Source organism: Marmota marmota, unplaced genomic scaffold (genome assembly GCF_001458135.2).
Source record: "Marmota marmota marmota unplaced genomic scaffold, marMar, whole genome shotgun sequence".
In the NCBI taxonomy this organism is placed as follows: Eukaryota; Metazoa; Chordata; class Mammalia; order Rodentia; family Sciuridae; genus Marmota; species Marmota marmota.
The window spans coordinates 19,751,913-19,760,693 of NW_026000037.1; the positions used below are offsets into that span (position 1 = coordinate 19,751,913).

Genomic DNA, 8,781 nt, shown 5'->3' on the forward strand with positions numbered 1-8,781 from the left:
ACACTGATAAGTTTAGGCATTTTAAGGGGGAATAAACTTAACACAAGAAACTTGCTTCTTATGAAATTGTGTTGGAATTTAGTGTGGATTTTTCTGAGACCCTTTTGGAATGACTCCTTAGCAGTTCTGATTGGAGTAACACAGAGCTATGGGGAGTTGTTTATTACCTACTGTTGAGAGCAAGAGTCCAGAAGCCACAGTGGCTACAGTACAGCATATCAACTTGCAAGAGACAGGAGGTCTTGGAAAAATGGCTGCAGAGTGTGCCCCATGCTACCATAACTGCTCAACAGTGAAAGAATTGATAGAGAAGGGAAATGATTCCTATTTCACTGGCCTTCTAAACTGAGAAAGAGTATATAATTTCCAGGACAAAATGTGGATCCAGAAACTTAAGTGTATTAAGTCTAGAAAACATCGGTTTTAGTTTCCCAAGTGACAGCTAAATGAACCAATCAATAGTAAGAAAATTCTGGATATACTGTTGTTTGTGTCTTATCCTATTTCCCCCTCCTAATTATTATATTTTCTGTAGATACTGTTTATATTTTTATTTACTAACACTGTCACTAGCTTTTTATTTCCAATTCCTTCCTGTGTCTCAGAACTTTTTACTTTCTACCAGATTTGATTTTCTTTTTTCTGAAATAAATCCATTCAATTATCTCTTTCCTGTGTCAAGGTTCCTTGACTGTCAATTTTATCTGGAAAAGAAAAATAAAACGTTTCATTTCACCTTCATTCTCAGAAGATAATTTTGCTAGACATGCCATTCAACACTGAAGGAGATTTTTTTCCTCAGATTTTGAGAAAGTGTTCAGAGCTGTGATGGAGACAGTCCTGGCTCACATTAGGCACATAACACACATCTTTCTTCAGCTCTGCAATTAGTGATGTCACAATGGTACATTGGTACCTTGTATTGTGGATACTGGGGGGTGCTCATACTGTGGAAATCACAACACTGCATACCAAGATGCTGTGTGTCTCTTCCCCCTGAACAGCCAGTTTTAAACATTCACAAACATACCACTTTACCCTTGTCTTCTGGTTTCAGTCGCTACTGCTGAAATGTCTGTCAATTTGTACTCTAACCACCTCTACCCACACTAAGCTACTTTCAAGGTCATCTCATTTTCTTTGGTCTTCTATAGTTCTATAATCAGATGTCTGGTTGTTAACATTTTTAAGCATCATACTTGATCAGTTAGGCTTCCTGAATATATTATTTAGTTCACATGCACCTATGTAAATAATTCATATGTATTATTAATCTGTATCTATCCAGGAGTTTTTAAAAATTCTCAACATACCAAATATTTTCTTTAACATTTTCTCTATTTGATTATTTTAGATCTCTATTGGATAATGCTTTTGACTTTCTAATTCTGTCCTCATATCTCTTATTTTCCTCTCATAATGATTTTTACTCTTTGACACAGTAGCTTGCATTCTGGACAATAAACTGGCTTTATCTTCAAATAATTGATCCTTCATGTGTACCAAATGCCTTCTAACCTACTTGATAAGTCATTTTTCATTAATATGTCTTTAATTTCTTCAAGAAACATGTTGTGTTGTTCTTTTGCTAAAATGTGGATCCATTAAGATAATTTCTTGCCCTTGCTCATTTCCTCTGTTTCCAACTTTTCCTATCTTCAAACATTTCACTAATGGCTGTTGAACTTTTGACTCTGCTAATTTCAGTATCTAAGGTCTTGGGGTCTAAATCTGTTACTTGCTACTTTCTAGCACTCTTCCATGGTAGCTTGCTTTTACTTGCTTTTATCTCTGTGTAAGTGTGCATGCATAGACTTGAACTGGTCCATACTTAGTAGAAATTAACTCGTAGTAATCTGGATGCTAAAATATTGGGAAGCTTTCATACAGGTCAGGTTTGTGTTTTTTTTTAATGATGCCAAGTGCCAACAGGTGCTATCAGTTTCTCCTTATTATTTTTATTTCTTATTTCCTGAACAGAGGAGGAATATAAATTGGAGTTTCAAATCTCAGTGAAATCAAGCCTCTTGGTAAAATTTCAGCAGATATATTGATAATTTTAATACAATATATCATTTCGTTACCCTTTTGATTTGTTGTTTCTGTTTGTTTTTCAATTTCAAGCACACCAGATTTAGACAGGATTTTACTTTATCCCGTATTACATTAGATGATTTTTTTTTCTGATCCAGTTTTTCTTAAGTTGAATGTCAAAGTCTTGGTTTCAACATCTTCCCTTTTCAAAGGCACAAAGTTTGAAATTCCAAGTCTTTTCCAATACAACTCTTTTTTTTTCCCTCAGTGGAATGCTAATATTAGTTTTGGTTTACTATCTTGGTTTAACTCTCCTGTCTCTCAAAAAAAAATCAAAAACTCAAATGCACAGGATTTCTCTTTTCTTCCTGAAGCTCAGGAAGGCATTAAAATTATGTGTGTTGGTTTTAATGAAGGAGAATTACATTTTTGATTGTGCAATCTATTAACATTGTCCTATGCTAAGAATATTTTGGACCATCGAGACCTCACTTCAAGCAAATCAGCAGAACCATGATAGGAGAGATCTAACTTTCTCACCACAAAGCTCAGACCTTTTTCATAGTGCCTGATGCTGTAAGGGAAGCTTCAATAATACCTCCCGCCTTTTTTCACTCCATGTATCTTGGTACTATGTGTTGCAAGCCTAGGACCCTTCAACCTATCAAGTTAAATGCACAATGAGAATAATACAATGAAATTTTAAATCAAGGTATTGCATATTTAACACCTTGGTATTTTTTTCTGATACTTTGTGATGATCATCAAGCAGGAAAGAGTTGAGAGAGAACTTAAAAAAAAAAAGTCATTATTGTTGTAGGGTGGGAGCCCTCTGCCTAGAAATGAATGGACTTCCTTCCCATCCAAACTTCCATTCAACAAGAAGATTTGGAGTCATGAAGGTGCTTGACATTTTTGGTCTGTGAAAGTTCTATAGCAGAATGTGAGGCTCGTTATTAAGGAGGAATGTTATTTCTGGAACCATTAGAAAGCAAAAGAACCAAGACCCATGCTCCAGAGAGTAGAATGGATAGGGAGGGAATAGGAAGGAATGGTATAGAACCAGATAACTAGAATACATGCCAAATACAACCTCACTCTGTAATTTTACAAAATTACTTTGTAGGACATTTTCAACTATAAAGTAAGGATTTACAAGCATTTTTCATTATAGACACTAAGAGAAAAATGTATAGAAAATTTGTCTGTTTTCTTCAGAACCACTAATAGCTTTCCACTGTAAAACAGAACCAACTTTGTTTATTTTCTTCTCATAAGAGGAAAGAGCAATTCTCTATTCTAGAGTATTCTAGAGGACAGTGACTTAGTATCATTCTGCACCAGCCTTGGTGCTTCAAATATGATATATAAAAAAGCTCCTTTTGTGAGGATTCCTATGAGGTAGACTTGTCCATGAAAAGAGCAGAGGCCATCATCTATGCCAAAACTGTATTGTTGGTTCTCTATGAATGTTGGTAATAGTCTATAAGAAGATGCGAATATTGCTAAGTCTAAGGTCTTTGTGTATGTGTGTGTTGGGGTGGTGTTACTGACATTCCTTTACTTCCAAGGGGAATTACTTGGTTCTGATGAACTCTGTCAGTGAGATTAAGAGAAAGTAACATGGGGGGGGTGAATATGAGAATATATTTACAGAAATCATCCAATTGGAAAAGATCTTTTGTTTCTGGAAATTTACTTTATTTGAAAGTATAAATTGGGTGTTCCTCAGATTCAAGAAAAATGTAACATCTTTGTTTTTAGGTCTTTAAGGTGTAATTTGTTCCTATCACAGGAACATGGAGAGTCAGATTTTGGAATCCAAAAACATTGAAGCTTCTAAAAGAATGTTTTTTTTTTGTTGTTGTTGTTGTTGTTGTTGTTGTTGTTGTTTTTAGTTCTTTAGTTTTTGTGTGTTGTTCTCTTTTTTATTTTTTTTATTTTTTGGTGGTGGTGTAGTTGGGGGTAATGCCTGGGGATTGGTCCCATGACTTTAATCATGCCATTGAATTACAACCCCAAACCTGATTTCTTTTACTGCAGAGTGTATTGTTCAATATGATTGTAAAGTAAAAAATAAGCACTTTTTTTGGTGGATTTCAGAATTCCAGAATTCATTATTATTTTTCTGAAAGAGAAAATAATATGAGACCTTTTGCTGGTATGCAGATTTAGGAAATAGTTACTTATTAAAATATAGAAACAAGTTAAATATTAGGTGGAAAGTGGAAAATAATTATAATTCTGCGTTTAAACCATACGTACCATATTCTGAATAGATTAATGTCTATAGGATTTGTACTCAGGACGTGCTGATAGCTTTGTTTCTTTATGCATTGAATGTTTATTAATCCCTTGCCTACATGCCAGTTTGGTAGGTTAAAGCTTACAATTATAAGAGACATTTTCTGCTCTGATTGGTGTTTGCCCACATAGCTTCCAACATTCACTCAATCCTAAAAAGCCAGATAGAAATTGTAAAATAATCCTTTTCAACCCACATAAAACCCATCTAATCAGAAAATTGCAAAGCAATCTGTGAGCACTTATGTATGCTTTTGGTCTGATAAGGTGATTTGAGTTCTAGTTGTACCTATTGAAGAGCAGGGTTGTTTAATTCTTCCCAGACCCTCAGATTTGAGCTTCAAGCCCTCCACAGCATCACAGTACTGTTGAATGAATGAATACCCTGAATGCTCTCCCATTAAAGCTTTTCCCAAGTATCTTGCAGAAGGGAAGGTATGACTGCCAAATGAGAAAACACAGAAGAATTTATACATATAAATAAAAGATGTGGCCTTCAACTTGCTCATTTGAGAAGACTATACTCTAATACCTTTTTGATTTTGTGCACAGCTGGGGTGTTCTTATTATTCAAATCTGGTCCAGTCAATATTCAATTGAAAAATAAAATTAGAGTGAAAGATGTTCAGTTTTGTAGGGACAAACTGATGTGGATATCTCTTTCTGTCCCGTAATTACTGTCATGCAACTCTGATGCATTTATCTATTCTGTACTTCTCCACTGGTAAAATGAGAACATAATTCATTGGATATATAGAACTCTGTAAGGATTCTATAAGATTTTATATTCAAAGTACTTGGTATTCAGTATTTACTCAATAAATGTTAGTTTCAACAGTTTTTGAGTATCAAAGACTGAAGAACATAAAAGAGAACTGATTCACTTCCATTGTGTCTGAAAAGTAACTACAAAGGTAAATTCTAAGGATATGTGCTCTTAATGGGCAGTTCTGAAACATGGTGAGTTGTGAAGACGTGAATATGATTCACTGTCAATTAGCACTGTCCCAAGGGTAGATCAAGTTCTTCCCAGCATAAACAATGACAGCAAAAAGAGCCTATCATGCTTTGATGAAAATGAGAGTTTCAAGGCATATGATTCTGCTGAAGTTAAAAGCTCCAGTATCCTCATAATCCAACTCCTTGTCAATCTGTCTGTTTCCCACTCCCTTCTTTGACTCTGCTTACCTCTTTGTGGAGTTTCATTCTCAGATAGGATTTTAGTGGTACATAATAGAACAATCAGCAACTCCAGTCTTAAATACTACCAGTTCAGCATCCCATATGGAAAGAAAGCCTTTCATTTTTAAAAGTGATAGTAAGTTCTGGGATTGAGTTTTTGAAGAGCAATTTGTGCTGACTGACAATCACAGACTGTTACAATGTGCAGGTGTTTGAGATATTCGAAACAATAGAATAAGGGGCCTGAATTCTCTTCCCGCTACGGTTCTACAGGGGAAGAAGTTGACTCAGTGTTAGCCACCTTTGTTGAAAACAAGGACAGGTTATTTCTCAAAAGGAAGTTGAGATGCATTACTGGAGAGAGGTGGACTGTGAGAGGGGGAAAAAATAACAACAACCAAAATCCAATAATATCACAACTTTTCTCATTTGCATTTTGCTGTCTTTTTCAAGCAGTATAAAAGGGGACAAGGTTATAGGAATAGGGTAGAGTTATGCATAATCTTGGGAAAGGATTGTGCTTATGTGCAGCAACAGTCAAAATGTGAATGTGGTGCAATAGAAAAACATAACAGTTTAGAGATACTCCTTGGAGAAATGCGTGCTACTTCCTTTGAACACATTTGTAGTTCCATAACACTCCAAAAATATAATTTCATTTAAATATATAGGTGTCTTTAATAATATTTTGCTTTGTTTATGGCCATATATGGATCCTTAGGAAATAAATAGATCCCCAAATTACTGACTGTGTCTTAGATTATAATATAGTGTAATTGTTTTACATTGTGTCCAAATAATTCTTAATGATACCATTTTTCTGAGTAATAAAATACTTCACATGCTTTAATGTAATCTGACTGTCTGCACCATGAAGTAAATGGTGTGTTTTAAAAACATCCTGAAATATGATATTTCAGGATTTATCCCAACTTCTCAATATACGTGTCTTGTATTTTCTACTTTATAGATAACCAATGAAGGATTGCAACTGGGTTACATAGGATTTTTGTTATTATTTCTTTTCAAAGTAATGAACTGTATTTTCCCCATGGAGAAGCTCAATAGATGATTTAGTTTCTCCTCATGTAACAGAAAGGTATGTTATCTTCTGATTTAAGATGCAATTTTATTTCTGTTTCTTAAATGAATCACTTCATGATAGAAGCACAGGCCTCCTCCATACTCGGCTGCTCTATAAAAGTTGACTGTTTTTTTTCTAAGAGCAAAAACAGTCTCTGAACAGCATGCCCTTGAGTTACTCATTTGATATCCTCACTTGTCTGTTCTGTGTTACTAACAGGTTAAAAAATGAGTGAAGCAAAAGTATCGATATGTTGCTTCCAAATACAGAATGTCCTTAGCTAGGTGGAGCAATTGCAAATCCATTTCTAAGAGGGGTGGCCTTGCAAAGAAGTGCCAGACTTACCATCTTTGCCTGTCTGCTTTAGGAAAGGATGGTTTGTATGGTTGACCAGAACGTACGGAGCATGACTGTTATTGATACAAAGTTCAAATTAATTGTCTTCAAACAAAGTTATTGATCATTACTATGGGTCACATAATGTGGTTGGCCATATTGATACTGAAACAAATGAACAAGTAAAAAATCTCTGCTATAAATCTTGCTTAACTTAAAAACTATTTTTCTCAAAGGAGTATTATGAGGGTATGATTAAGAATATGAAAGTTCTCCAAGGATAAATACTAGGTTTTTTCCCCACTATAACCAAATAAGAAGACTAATACTGGCATAGAGTTTATGATACATTAATACTAAGATTATAATAAAACAGAGTAGTTATTATTGGTATTGTTATTTAATAATATATTGCTTTGTGCCAGGTCTAAGCTTGTTTTTAGGTTAACTTCTTTTTGATCACATCCACCCAGGGAGATAGGTACTATCATTACTTATACTTTACAGATGAGAAAGTTGAGTCATAGATGACTTGCCCAAAGACACGAGCCAAGTAGTGGCAGACCTGACAGGGAAAGGCAGACACTGTAAGTCGGATTCCATATTCCCAATCAACCCTGCCATAGTTGTTTTTTAAGGAAAAACATGAGGAATTACAAGGAGAACACATTGCCTTTTCCTGCATCAAATGTTTGTCTATTCAGACTTAATGGGTTTATAGGAAAAGGAAGAGTGAGGCGTTAGTCACGAAGAGGGTGTAGCATGTTTCTTATAAGTCAGTCTTTGGAATCAGCCCTGGGTTCATACTCCAAGTCCACTATTGACTAATGTGACTAAACAAATTGCTTAATTTGCTGAACTTCAGCTATCTCAATTAAAATACAAGCATAAGATGAAAATGTAGAAACATATATTAAACATATATTAAACATATATTAAAATCTCAATAAATATATTGCAAGAAAAATACTGAAGGAGGATGATGATGATGATGATAAAGATACGAGAAGCTCCCTCATCCAACCCTTTCCTTTTGAGAATGATATTTGTTTCCCATTGTGTTTCAGAGTAAGTATGTCCCATAGGGGAGAAAAAATATGTCCTCTGTATTCTTGTATAATGAAACTGGATTTCCCTTTCTTTCCTGCTATGAGGGAGTGAATGGATGCAACAATGTGTGTTCTTGCCTCCTATTGAAAGAAGCAAATAGTAGAAGCAGACAATATTAAGTTTCTAATAAGATCATCTAACTCTACCTGATGTTATTTAAACTTAAGTTCTCAGGACCAAAGCTGCTGGTAGTCTATAACAGTTTGATACATAGTAGGTCAACTGAGCTTAAATTTATAAAATCTAAGCCAGGCTTGGTGGTGTACACTTAAAATCCCAGCAACTTGGCAAACTAAAGCAAGAGAATACCAAGTTCAAGGTCAGTCTCAGCAATTCAGTGAGGCCCTAATCTCCAAATAATTTAATAAAATAAAAAAGGAATGGGGATGTAGCTGAATGGTAAAGTGCCCCTGAGTTCAATCCCTAGTATCAAAAAAAATCATAAAATCTGATCTGGTATTTGAAGATATCAATCATTACTTTCCCCTTCTCAGAAGGGGTAATCATAAAATTGCAAAGAACTTATGGCTTTATTCTTCTTGCTACAATATTGGCAGGTACATATTAAGTGTTCAATATGTTTAAAAAAATTTTATATATGCACTATATAAAACATTATATATATAAAAATTTTTATATATACATTTTTATATATTATATATATAATTTCATATATATATATATATATATATATATATATATATATATATACATATATACAGTAGTAACCT

General features: G+C 34.3%; 1 protein-coding gene across 1 annotated transcript in view; it reads left to right on the forward strand.

Moving 5' to 3' along the window:
• Positions 1-8,781, forward strand: part of Cntnap5 (contactin associated protein family member 5) — a 790,323-nt gene that overhangs the window by 741,832 nt on the left and 39,710 nt on the right. The window lies entirely within an intron of this gene.